Source organism: Xiphophorus maculatus, chromosome 4, assembly GCF_002775205.1.
Source record: "Xiphophorus maculatus strain JP 163 A chromosome 4, X_maculatus-5.0-male, whole genome shotgun sequence".
NCBI classification, from domain to species: Eukaryota; Metazoa; Chordata; class Actinopteri; order Cyprinodontiformes; family Poeciliidae; genus Xiphophorus; species Xiphophorus maculatus.
The window spans coordinates 24,112,336-24,126,856 of record NC_036446.1 but is presented as its reverse complement, the minus strand read 5'-3'; positions in this window follow the sequence as shown (position 1 = coordinate 24,126,856).

Here is a 14,521-nt window from a genome sequence, read left to right as displayed (position 1 = left end):
AAGGTGAAGAGAAAGGGAGAAAGCACAGTTCCCTGTGGAGCTCCTACGTCACTGACCACCACATCAGACAGGACACTGCCCAGACGGACAAACTGTGGCCTGCCTGTCAAGTAGTCAGTCACCCAGGAGATCACTGAGTCGTTGAGACCCATCCTCCGCAGCTTCTCACCCAGCAGCAGAGGCTGGATGGTGTTGAAGGCACTGGAGAAATCAAAGAATGTGATTCTCACAGTGTCTCCTCCACCATCCAGGTGCGACAGTGCTCGTTGCAGCAGGAAGATGACGGCATCGTCAACTCCTAAGTGGGGCTGGTAGGCAAATTGCAGGGGGTCTAGAAACGTCCTCACCTGAGGCCTCAGCAGGGCCAGGACCAGTCTCTCCATGACCTTCATCACATGAGATGTGAGAGCGACTGGTCTGTAGTCCTCTATAGCACAATGAAGTAACTGTTCCCTTCAGTTGTTATAGAAATGTTGTATTTGTCAAACATAAGTTAAAAGAAATTTGTCTCTGCAATTTGACACTTTCAAATGGGAAGTCTTGTTTCTTTAAGCAAGAATATTTAAATTTTTTCATATCGTGTTCACAACAAGGAAAGATTTTGGACGACAACTTTCAGTCTCAGGAATGGGTTTCCTTTCTAATTCATACTGCACAATCCTAAGAGACACTTGAAAACCCGGTCAAGAATGGTTTGTGAGGAAGAGTTGTTGGTAAAAACCTCTCCTCTTAAAAACCAAACATGCCAGTGTTTGGCCTAGGCTTGCAAATGTACATTTGAACAAACTGCAAGACTTCTACAACAATGTCCTTTGGACAGATGAGACAGACCGCAGTAGAGAAGACTGGTCATAATGTGCAGCGCCATGTTTGTTGAAAACTAACCACAGTAACTCAGGTGGTGTATGGTGGTGACTGTAGTCATTTAGTAAACCATAAACTCCTCCATAATGTGAAATATTCCAGAGTCACCTGTGAGGGCGTCTGTCCAACAGCTAAATATTGGCCAAATATAGGTCATGGGCGCAATACTTTATGAAAAAGAATGGTTGAAATTGCTTCACAATGATGCTGGAGAAGTCAGACAGAAAACAACTATTTAGAGGGAAGCTAAAGATGAGTCAAAAACAACTGAATTGTGGACTGTTCTTGTTTTCTAGACAATATTTATTTGTGTAATAAGTGTGGAATCTGTTGAGTGGTCTTGAACACTGGAGTCTAGATTCAAGCAATTTTCAGGATTGAAGGTATTATTTCCTACCCTAACTTGACATTTACAAATACTGTAGTACATAAATATTTTTCCCCTTAACTGTATGACATGAAATCAGATTAAAACTTTTAATGTTTTAGGTCAGTGAGGATTAAAAAAAATCCAGAGTTTTTGTGAGTGGCTTTTTTTTTGTCAAACTCTGATCAAGTAAGTTTGTTGCTGCTTTTTAGCGGGTAGAATACATTCTTTATATTAAACTATGTTAATCTTCCACAAGCCTTTTACTAAGCAAGAACCTATTTCGCTGGAAACTGTTTTACAGATTTCTACAGGCCCAGTCTGGCTGAAACATAAACACGACAAGAAAACAGAAGATGTAGTACAAAGGTTGGATCTGGGTTTCTCCCTCTAACCAGCTGCAGCTGGCTTTTCCTCTCTGCTGCCGGGATAAATCAGGCCATCTACCGTCTGCAACGTTTCCCATCTTTTCCAACCACATGTTTCTCAATGACTTAGCCCTCCAAAACACTGATGAAAACTGAGGTGCAATGTTTGTATCTAATGATAGAACGAGTGGCTAAAATAAAAATGTAGGTCAGACACGCTGTTTTCTCTTTAACCAACTCAGTGTCATCTGTCCGCTTCTCTTTCCACAACATGTCACTTTGTTTCCTCTGCTCACAACATCAATCCATCCACCTGGGGAGCTTTTGTTTACTAAAGTATAGCAAATATACTGCTATAGAGTCTTGCAACTACCAACAGTTCTAGCAAGAACTAATCGTAATCATGAAAGTCATATTAGTTTGAGGCATTTATTGATTTATTTGAAACACTCTAAATGGCTTCAATAAGCTGTAATTGATTTTAAAACAAGAATTGGTTGCCTTTGGATTTTGGTGTCATTCCAAGATTGTTGGTTCAAGCTACTCTATGTCAGAATGTAGTTATTTTAATATTTCACAACTTTGCTTAGTCCTAAGAGAAAATCCAAACTGTCATCTGGAAACAAAACTTGAAACATGATTTTGACAGTGTGAATCAGAATAAAGTGAATAGAATAGAATAGAAGTACTTTATTCATCCCAGCAGGGAAATTACTTCGCAGTTATAGCATAGAGACAAGACAAGACACAATAACAACGTCTGGGTGTTGAGTCTGGAGTTTGGCTGTGTCAGAGCTGATGACGTCACAGGCCACCACTGCATCAGCTGATGGGGGAATGTAAACAGCGATCAAAATGGCGGACGTAAACTCCCTCGGTAAATAGCACGGCCGCATTCCCACAGCCAGAAGTTCAATGTCCGGGCTACAAATCTGTTCCTTCACGTTAACATGACCGGGATTACACCACCTCTCACTCACATAAAGTGCAATCCCGCCGCCCCTCTTCTTCCGACTCTTGGAAAAGTCCCTGTCCCCCGCACCAAGGAAAATCCAGGGACCTCCACGCTGTAGTCTGGAATAAGCGAGTGTAGCCAGGTTTCCGTGAAGCAGAAGATACTGCACTCCCAGTACTCCTTCTGCGTCCTAACCAGCGCCGTGAGTTCGTCTGTCCTATTTCCCAAAGACCTCACGTTCCCCACAATAATCGCCGGTACCGCTGGCCTGCGCTGTCTCCTCTTCTACCTCCGTTTAACTCCAGACCTGCAGCCCCGTCGTCTCCTCCGTAACTCCTCCGGAACCACAGGCCCGTCTCCGGGCAGCAGCAGAGGCCCACACAGCGCAATCAGCTGTTCACGCGAGCAAACAATGCCGCTACACCGCTCGGCGAGGTTCTCCGCCACCAAGAGTATAAAAAGTAGCAGAAGAACGCGGAGAACATCGACAGAACCACATCCAGCCATTGTAGAAAGCCCAACTGATGATCCATGGGTTCTTCAAGCACGGATCCTTAATCGGTTACAGCAAATATACACAGACCAACACACATGACGGGAGCTGCGTCTGCAGGCAGCCAGCTGCACTGGCGCCATCTTGACCAACACAAAACAACTGTATCCAGTTTTTAAAGTTAGCTGAAGTGGATTGAATGTAAGTCATTAAACGTCCAAAATGAATGTGACATTCAAAATCTTCATGAATGCATAAGCTTTTCTGTGCTTAGAAGTTTCCCTCACCATCAATCCGTTGACAACACATCACTTGTTTAATGGAGGCCATGATGGGTGGCGTTCTCTCACTAATGGAGGGAATCAAAAAAATCAGTTTAGAAATGTCAGAAATAACAAACTACTGAGTTTTACCTAAGTAAACATATGAAAATAACTGGATAAACTGATTTCTGAGAGATAATGAATCAAAAGGAAGACGACCTGGTTATTCACCAAAACCTGAGATGGCTCCTCAGTGTCAGAACATGTACCCTAATTCAGAGCAGAGCTGCAGGTGCTAAAGTTAGAACACAAAGTGCCTTCATAAATAGAGCTCAGCCCTCAGGGTCCTGCACTTTAAAAGCTTTGGCCCCTGACAGAGTTACGCAGCCTCCTGACCACTGATATCAGATCAGTGTATCACTTTTTACACCTCTAAGCAGCCTGTGTTTTTACATTACTTTATAAATCCTTCACTGCTTTCCCAAACTGGGGACCATTAACGCAGACCATCTTTATAACAGCTAAAGTTACAGGCTAATATTCTGAACTTCGATAACATACGAATTTAAAAGAGCCACAGCCAACGACCGAAATGAGTCATCTCTTGATTAGGCCCAAGTACAGGAGCTGACGTGACAAACGGCAGAGCCGACAGTAATTTGTGCCTTGTTCAATAAAAAATAAATAAAAAAATCATAAGAGCCTTTTAATATTCAACGTCCTCATAATAACTCCATGTTCCCTCCGTCTGAAGTGGCCACAGCTGTTCCTGATCAAGCACGTTTATTTCTCAGGGCTGTGCTGGTTAGCTGTAGACTTTCCAAAACAGAACATTTTTTTTGCTTGTTTGCATAACAAATAAAAGCCGCAAAATATGACATTTTGCTGAGCGGCGGCCCCAACTGTGCAGCTTGCTCGCGAAGAAGGGATAATTACTATACTGCTGCTCTGGTTTCAAGTAAACACATATTCTTTTTTTTTTTTTTTTTTGCTCTGAAAAACAAAAATATAGGAGTGTTTAGAGGTCTACGTGCAAACTGAGCTCATCAGTGGGATAATATTTTTTTAAAGAATAAACTCTAAAACTCAATAAGTCTTAAAGCTCTGTTTCATGAAAGTATCTTATAGAAGCTGTAATCAAATTTTGATTAATCTTTCATGCGTTTTGACCAGCTTAAAGTATTGTGTCACTATTAATTGTGACACAATTAATAGTATTCTTGACTTTATGATCAAACCAACTAGTTGTTCCAAAACTTTAAAAAGCTGTGTGAAAGAGAAATGACTGACAAGGAACTATTTTAGCTTTAGAAAAGTTCCCAGGAGGAAACTGGGTGGTTTATATGACTTAGCCATTTTGAAATCAAAGTCCTGTTTTCCATGCCAAATGTGTTTAAAAATAGGAGTGAAAGCAAAGTTGTTTTGTGTTATATTTTTGGAGGTTAGCCTTTTTCAGAGAAAACATCTCACACTGAGAAAAATAGCTTCCCAGCAACTCAGGCATCCTTTCTGGGTTCAGTTGTGCTTAGAGGGATATTTCTTTCATAAAGGGGTTGTGAGCAGGCAATATTTTACCTGAAGTCAAAAACAACTTCCCTTTTATTAAACAATGATGAATTTCCCTGTCAGTAACAGTGGGGCCGAGACAAAACAAGATTTCACTGTTTTTAAATCAATATTAATTCATGAAATGTCACAATGCTTGATGTGCTGCTGCTGTTTCATAAACCTTTAAAGACTCTCCTTTCTTCATTAGATGACTCTGAAGTCAGAATTGGTTTGGTGTGCTTTATGATTAGTCTCCCATTAAAAATCCATCCTGGAAAATGAAATGTGCAAAGGGTATTATGAGAAAATACTTTAAAATAATGTGAACAACAAAAAAAACATAATAAAAATCCAAGTGAATGTGATGACTGACTCACATTTACACCAGCTGCAGTTACAGCATTTTGCCTTGCAGTATTTGTTCAAGTGGGAAAGTAATTATTACAGACACTGTTTTGTGGTGTTAATCTTTTTAAGCCTGCCTTGTTTTTCCATGACAAAACCCTGAGCACAGCTCTTGTGACCTCATTAAATGGTGCTGTATTTGGAAGTGAACGAGACATGTAAACTGAATAACCTGTAAAACAAACTTCAGCTTTTTCTATGCAGTTTTAACATTTACCCCTAAAGCTGAGGCCCGGGTGACTGCTGTGTTTGTGTTACTGCAAAAGAGTCCGATGCCCACAGGAAGAGGCAGTTCACCAGTACAGTAAGGACAGGAAACATAAGTTACAACAATGTATTTGATGTTGTCTTCACATTATGTGAGTGATGACTTTGCTTAATCCTCACTGTTTAATAACAATGAGGATTTTATTAAGCAAAACAAAAATGTACCAGCTATTAAATTACAGTTATTATGAGCGAAGAGAGCAGGAGAGAATTGAACAGACGTAAACAAAGTGTCAAAGATGATGACGATATGATTAATATCCTAACTGATGCACATCATGTTCTATGCATTGTAGACTATGTCATTATAGTTATGAATTAATGTTGTTTTTATTGTAATAACTGACTAATGTAACGCCAATTGTTTAAAGTGTGTGGCAGGATTTGCATGAATCTACTTCTGTAATGCCAAAACTTTGACAAGCCGTTATCTCTTAAACTAATCCGTTTCTATAAATTAGACGTTCCTGCAACAGAACCCCGCATTCAGCAGTCTGAGCTATCCCTTTGAAAACTGTCCTGTCAGATGACAAAGCACAATTCAAACTTGCTTTGTAGTTTGTTTTTTTCTTTGGGAATGATTAAACTGTCTTGCAGGGCAAAGTGGAGAGGCACCATCCAACAAGCACCACCGTGGAAAGTCAACAGCAGTGACTGGACAGAGGCAAAGTGGAGGCAGGGCAAGGCAAACATCCATCAGGGTGAATTAAAGAGCGAGAAGAAAATGACAGCATATTAAAAATGTGTGACACGTACTTCCATTCAGATTTAAGATTCATTTAGGGAAGGTCAGAACCATTTAATATTAGATAATGTTTTCTAATTGTATCACAACAGAATGGTTTCTGGTGCTGACACACGTAGAGTTCAGACAAATGTGATTTCTTGATTAGGAAATTAAACGTTGACAACTAGACGTCCAAAACCGTTGAGTAAATTAAATCTTATGCTAGTGTAAAGCAGTGCATAAATGTTCCAAAAGAGGGTGCTGTTGTTTTCTGTAATTGCTGGCACTACCACAATTCTGACATGTTTGTCCTGCCGGGGACACCGTAGCACAGGGGATTTTTTTTGCGCGCGAACTGCCGTTCTCTTTACAGTGTGTTTACTGCCTGTAAGGTAAGCAGCAGCTCTGCTAGCTCGGTGTAAAATATACAGTATATTAATATACCGATCCATTTCTGTTTGTTCAGTTTGCCTGTTAAGTATAAATTACATTTTGTTTTGGTGATGTTTGATTATTTTGTAAAAAGAAAAACGATTGAATGCTGACAGTGTGTTTACTGCCTGTAAGGTGAACAAAATAAACGCGCCAAAGTCTCCCCACAACGACGAGCCGCCTGTCTGATTCCTCTCCTGCACGGAGCACATCCCACCCTCACACAAACACAACGCAGAGTCCATTGGGTGTCTTCCAGCAGCTGCAGGGTTAAAGAGGGAAAGCCTGGGTTACACTAGTATTATAAGAAACATCAGTGTTGCAACACTGGTAAGCATGGTGCAGTCCCAGTTGTTTAAAGTTGGGACTGAGTAATGCCGTCTGTATTCTCGTGGTATAATTTCCCAGATTAACTGTCAGGTGAGTTACAAAGACCTGACTGAGACAGGTGAGGCCAGGTCAGATGTCGTTAAAACAGGTAAATATAAAACCTGGACTTCTCGTTACTCAGTTTCCACTCATCCCAAGGTCACAAAACGTCCAGCAGGCTTCTGAACCTCAGTAACAATCCTTTACTTCTTCCAAACAAAACCAGCCTTCCTCAGGACATGGACTTTCCACTGCAGGTTAAAAACACACATGGTTTTGGCCTCAAAGAAATTTTCCAGGCAGTATTGCAGCAATGATTATACACCCCGCTTCACTCATTTCTGCACTTTGCCTTCGTCCGTGGCTGCTGACCCTGCTCATAAATTAGTAAATATCCTGGATCAGAGTTCAGTTACAGTGAGGTTAAGACAATTTGTTCTTCTCGGAAGAACACAGATGAATATGTGCCTTATTAAACCCACCAGAGTGCAGCGGCTGCCGCAGCATCAGCACTTTCACAGCAGATCACTCTGTGTTCTTGCAGATACTTCAAAACAAAATTTGAGGTGCTAATTGCTACTTGTGTTTGCATGCGTGTGTTTGAGTGTGGGTGTGTGGGGGTGTGTGTGTGTGTGTCCGCTCTGTACGCAGATAATAAGTGGTTTTATGAGACTCTTACTCAGACAGTAAGAGACCAAGTTATGACTTCACATGAAGGGACTTTATTTCGAGAGGCGTCAGTGGTGTGCTGGCTCATGTAAATATGTCATTAACAGTGACAACAAGTAAAGGTTGTTGTCTTCCACCGGCATATTTACAGTTGCCTCTACGTCTGCTGGTGCTGCCCGCTGGTAAAGATGTGAACAAAAACATTAGAATATGTTTTGGTGTTGGGAAACCTGTTGGTAGATGCCACTATTTGCTGCTCCTTTACCGTCATGCATCGTCTTCCAGCCTTGCTGGATTCCAAGATGTTTTAAACTTTATATTATTGATCTAACAGTAGATGTGGGAAACTATTGACAAGCAGCCATGTAATTTTTTGTCCTAATTTCCATCGTCTATTAAGATCTAAACACATTAGGCCTCAGTTGAATGATACGTTCTCTTGAGTTTCCCAATTTTAAGGGTGAATAAGCGAAGGATAGTATGCCACTTTATATTTGTACTATGAAATCAATGAGTTGTCATCATATGTAAAAATACTTTGGTTACAATTATGTTGTAGGACTGATTAGACAAAATCTTATCAGTGAACTTGATTAGATTAAATGCTGGGTTTCTGAATTTGTTTGTTGAATTTGTTTTGCACCAAAATCTCTGAAGCTGAACAACTTTGAGAGCTCCTCCATATTGTGTTTAAAAACATGAATAAAACTATTTATTTTTTGCTACATAGATCTTGTGTACAGTTACTTGGCACTTAATAAGTTACTTCTCAACTTATGGAAATGATCCAATCACATAGCAGTGACTGAATAAATTTAGACATTTAATCATGGAAAAGATTTCTTGCTAACATGTAAACTGAGCATCCGGGTGAAGAAAGTAAGGAGTTTAGGAGACTTTTAGCATTCTGTTGTTGCTGGTGTCAGACTGTCCTGGGATTTTCACAATCATTTTGCTTTGTAGCTGGAGGTGAGAGAAAATTTTACATGCTGGTGTGAGAAGACACAAAAACAACAGAAACTCAATTATCCATCTACAACCAAGACGAGCAGAATCCAATCTCTGAAAGCAAAAACCTTGCAGAAGACGGGCTGCAAGAGCTACTTTTGTCAAGAGGAAACCAAGGCTTCAGTTCCCACAGGCTCACAAAACAAGACAATAACAGATTGGAAAAACATTGCCTGGTTCAATTAGAGTTGATTTCAGCTGTGGAATTTCACAATGTGGTATAAACAAAATATATGGACAAATCCTGTCTTGCATCAACAGCTCAAGCTGGTAGTGGAAGTATAATGGTGGGGGGGAACCTTTCTTGGTACACTACATTTTACCAATTGAGCACTGTTTCGACCAGCAGAGTCCACACTTGTAGCCATTGCAGTCAAAATTGTTAAGTTGAGCAAAATCCAGGGCCACATTTTTTTCCAAACTTAAACTGAACAGATTTACTCCCTAAGACATATGTTGTTGTTATTTCCTCAATAAGGTACTAAATAAACAATATTTTAAAATAGAAATGTAGACAAAATTTGGTATAAAAATGAATCTGTGAATTATTCTTGATCCAAAAACATAAACAGTTTCTTGTGCACAGTTTACATATTAAATAATGGGTAAATAGTGTTGAAAACTTCTAGTCCTCAATTTTTCCTCTTTTTGTTATTTTGGCAACAAAGGTTGGGCATCACTTCCTGGTTTGATTGAAGCACAATCTATGAAAACAAAAACATTGTTAATAAAAGAAAAATAACTTTGAATTGTACATGAATAAATGTTTGCAAAATGGTATTTTTCTTTAAAAAAAATCTTGATTTAATAGCATATTTGCTCCATTCTTGAATGGGGCCAAACAAAATCCTCCGGACGGCCACAAATTAACCCTGGGCCGCTGTTTGGACATCCCAGGTCGAGATGCCTCGGCATACCAGAGTACACAGCTGCTGCTCATGTCCATCACTTTATGAGCAAAGTGCACCCAGCTTCTCATGATAACATCCATCACCATCATCATCATCACCACCATGTTGCAAGCAAAAATCTTCTCAAGCTGTTTTTTTAAACACACCAATGAGTTTACCGTGACCCAGCGGCCTGCACAGTCACCACGACTCAACCCAACAGAGCGCCTTAGGAATGAGAGAATAGCATCTTGGCTGTGCGGTTAAAAATTCAGCGAGCGTCTGTCTGGATATTATCACATAGATACTGACCAAAATCTCCAAGGAACGTTCCTGAGACTTTGCTGAACCCCAAGTCCAAAAAAGAGACATTAGTATTGGTCCAACCCAGCACTAGCAAGGTGTACATAATGCAAGGAGTGCATTTTGTTACAGATGATTATTAGAGAATAAAAGTGTGCAGAGAGAACAGAGTAAACATGAGTAAACAATACTTCTCTACCACTTGGTTCATAGAAGTTAATTTGAGAATCTGTGTGGTATTGCTAAGCTAAATATCACCTACACTTGTTACATCAGACTCCCACATGGGATAAAATTACCACCAGTTTGCTTTCTCGTGCGTCGTGTGGGTGACCTGAACCGGCCTCTTCAGACTGCAGCTCATCCTGCTTCAGTGGACGCTCAATTATGTTTCCGTCAGTAAAACGAAAAGGCGCCGAGATTAGAAACGACTCAGAGCTGAAAGGATGTGCTGAACGTGGGGAAAAGACGACCTCTGGTTTAAACGGATCAACATATTTTCAGATTGAATGCAGATTTGATTTTATGCAACAGAGCTTACGGGAGCCCTTAGGGGTAATTGTGTGACTCTGTCGCCAATGGTGACAGAAAGCTGGGATTTATCACAACATTTTGATGCTTCAACAAGCTGAATATTAATGGAGAGGAAACAGCAACAGAGTTCATCTTAGAAAGTGTTGCTCTATCATTTGTTTAATCCTGACAGAAATGCAAATTGCACTGCAGAAAGTAGAACATTTGAAGAGTCAAATATAAGTTTGTACATGTTTAAATAAACGTAATTCAGATGAGTGTAATGTTATTTATTTCTCTTTCCTGCTGTAAAAGAATTATTTAATTAACTTCAAGAAAGGTTTAATTCCCAATCTGTCAGGGATATGAATAATAAAATTGGGCTGTGCTATAGTTCTGCGCACATTTAGTGACATTTAAGTCGTATTCATAGAAGAAAGAATATATTTATTCATAGACACAGCAAATGATAGATGAAATTAAAAAAATCTAAATTTACTATCCTTAATATTTTAGTGTAATTACATTTACTAATTGTTGATGTACAACAATTTATTAACAACCAGTTTAATCACTTTAATTGTTAACTAGTTAAAGTAATTTTAGAAAAGTGTATGAAGACAACTTATGACTAATATGCAGGAAAAAGGAAAACCTCCGGGAATCAAACCTGTAAGGTCACACTTACAGCTTTGATTTTGGACTTTCAGCCTAACTTACAGCTCCTACAACTAAGTACATTTCCAAACGTGAAACCACACAGGCCAGTATTTTCTGCAGACATGCAGAACGTCTAGAGTCACATCAAAGAGATACTAACACCACAAGCATGCAGTTACTTTGCTTGTGTCTGTGTGGTTAGCTTTTCTAGGATTTCAGTCAAATTTCAAGCCTGAGAACGTTTAACTTGACCGTATTCAGAGAATAGGAGAGAAGAAATGCAGATGAGACCTGAAGACGTGAAGGTCTGCATGAGTGTTCACACCTTGGTGACTTATCTTTTTCCTCAATAATTTATTTACCTTTCTTCATGCTTAATCATTCATTTAAATGTGAAGACTTACAATGATGCAGCTAAAAAAACTTAACTGAAAAAAGTCCAAAATAAGTTAATAACGAACATTGGACATTTACTGCGGCTCTCAAAAGTTACGCAAAAAAACAACAAAAAAATTCAATTATGATGTATAAAACTCATTTTTTAAAAAGTGTATATTAAAGTAATGAGACATTTACGTCGTATAAATCAATCGGTGACAAACAAATCTGTGAGAAGACGGCGCAATGACTTAGACGCCCCATCTTTAAGTTTAAGATCACCTGTTGCATCCTGGGATGCTTCTCCTTCAGTCAGACATTAACAACAGCTGCAGCTTTTATCCATATCATGGAGTGTTTTGACTCATCTCTTCTCCTCCATATCCCGTTTCTCAAGTCAAAAGCTTCCAGACTAATGCTGTTGAGCGTATATATCAGTGGTCCCCAAACTACGGCCCGCGGGCCAGATGCGGCCCGCCTCCACATTTGGTCCGGCCCCCTGAACAATACCAGAGTATTTTCATATATGTGCATTTTTATTTGATAAGTTGGACTTTTGCAATAAAATAAATGTTCCTTAGTAATGAACTTTATTTATTATTAACTACTAGTTAGTAACTATTATAAACATGCATATAATTGACCCTATCCCTTTTTTTATGTGGAGAACCCAGTGTTATTTGGTTATTATTTATTTCATAAATAGTGTTATTTCCTGACTTTTGTTCTCTGAAGAATCCAGAAAAGGTTATTTGATTGTGCTTTCTGAAAAACAATACATTTTTATGTTTAGCACTCTTACAATCGTCACACTTTTTCTGTTACAAACTGACCCCGGCCCCACATCAGAGAAGGGACAAGTTATGTGGCCCTCACAGGAGAAAGTTTGGGGACCCCTGGTATATATAGTTGTTTTTTTTGTCCTTTCCTATTTGTAAAATTAGACCATGTTATACCATAATAGACTCCCTGTAAACGATGTTTGGTCTAAAACGGCGTTTCCCAATTCCGGTCCTCAGGCCTCCCTGCCCTGCATGTTTTAGGTGTTTCCCTTCTGCTACACACCTGGATTGAATATATGGGTGATCAACAGGTTTCTGCAGCACTTGATGGTCATGCAATCATTTGAATCAGCTGCTCTGGAATAGAGGCACATCTAAAACATGCAGAGCAGGGGGGCCTGAGGACCGGAATTGGGAAACGCTGGTCTAAAAGATGCAACTGAGGAAATATCTGGAAAATATTGTTAGGACAGCTGAACTTTTTCCTCTAAAGATTACAGCAGGCAGGAACTGAAGAGCACTTAATTATGTGACTCAACAAAGTGTTAATTTGATAGGGTGCACATTTGTAAAATCAAGTTATTGTAGCTCTTTATTTTTTACACTTTCCCCTCAATTAAATGTGTTTTTTTTCTATTTAATAGTACAAGATATGTCACATGTGGCAATCGTTTTTAATATATTTTATTTAAATAAAACTTGATATTTTATTTAACCACCACAAACTTTTCTAGTTGTAGCTTTTCCTTTTCTCTGTCTGTAGGAGGCGCCAAAGCCCTATTATGAATCCATAAACCTAAAGCGGTTAAGCTTCTAGGTAGAGTTTCATGTTGTTTCCGCTTTTTAGCAACATACTAAACATTCACAAAGACTCTTTAACACCTAAGATGTCATAAAATATGTATTCTTATAAAACCTAAGCACTGCAGAAACAGAGCCATGTAAGATCGAATTGTAAATGCCACAACTTGTAAAAATATTTTGTATTTATTGTTAGAGACCTAATGCATGAGAGAGCATGAGAGATTGATGCAGTTAATGACACAATGCGAGCAGCTGTCCGCTGTTGCTACATGCTTGTCAAATAAAACTAAATGTTGGTCGTTCATAAAAGAAAGAAGTTTTATTGTTGTAGAAAAATAGCTTGGTCTTTTTATTTACATTTAAACCAATTCCAAACCATTTAAAGAAAACGACTTGCTAAATAAAAGGAACATGCATTTTGGTTTTCAGGTAACGCTGAAATGAAACTTTCTCACACAGACGACACAATGATTCCTTTTGTTGTTCAGCCTGTTTACTGTCCACAGCCGTTTGTTTCTGTTCCACCTGTCACTTCCAATTATTTTAACATTTTACCTGAAAACTAAATGCCAACATGCGACTGCCAACATGATGGATATGTTGTCTCACTTCCGTCATGATGTGAGACAACATATCATGACGAAAGGTGCTTCAACTAAGTAGCAGTTTGTAGGTTTTAGGACGTATTCAACCTGGTTTTTGCAGCTTATTTTATTTTTGTATTTTCCTCTTAGCTTATATGTTTGTTGATGAATTGTACTTTAAACCAAAACTGACATTAAAGGTGGAGGAAGATGAAATTATTTGGCATATGCCTGAAACGTAGCAGGGATGTGTAAACTTTTAAAAGCAATCGTATGACAGATTGTAGCTGATCTTTGCTGTGTTTGACATTGTTTACACACTGCTTCAAGGTAAGCGTCTTAAACTGAACCAAGAAGCGACATCGATGGGAACAAACCAATCATAAAGAGTTACACTGCATGTAAAGTCTCCTGTTTGTATGTTGCCAAGACTGTGTTGTCTGGCTACTGTTGATCCCAGATGATTTACCTTAACAGCAGATTCTCATGTGTTTTAACTGAGACAATGTAGCTGTCATGTACATTAGCAGTGCACACCCTCTGGCTCGTATTTGTCAGAGATCTAGTCAGTGTTAACTTCATATTTTGATTTGAACGCAAATAGAGGATGGTCGAGAATTTTATAATACAGGAAAGCTCTTTCTGTCTCTCAATGCTAAGGTGATTTTGGATCAAGAGGCTAAAAATGAAGGCCAGCAGTTTGTCAGTAAAGGAGTGTGTTTGGACATCCAAGGAGTGCCATCTAGTGGATGGAAATCTGCAAGATTTACAGAGGGTCAGGGTTTGCTTACCAAACATCTTCAGGCCCAAAAAATGGAAGTCACTCATAAAGACGGGAACAAGCCCCAGTTTTCAGGTTTACTACACCGCCA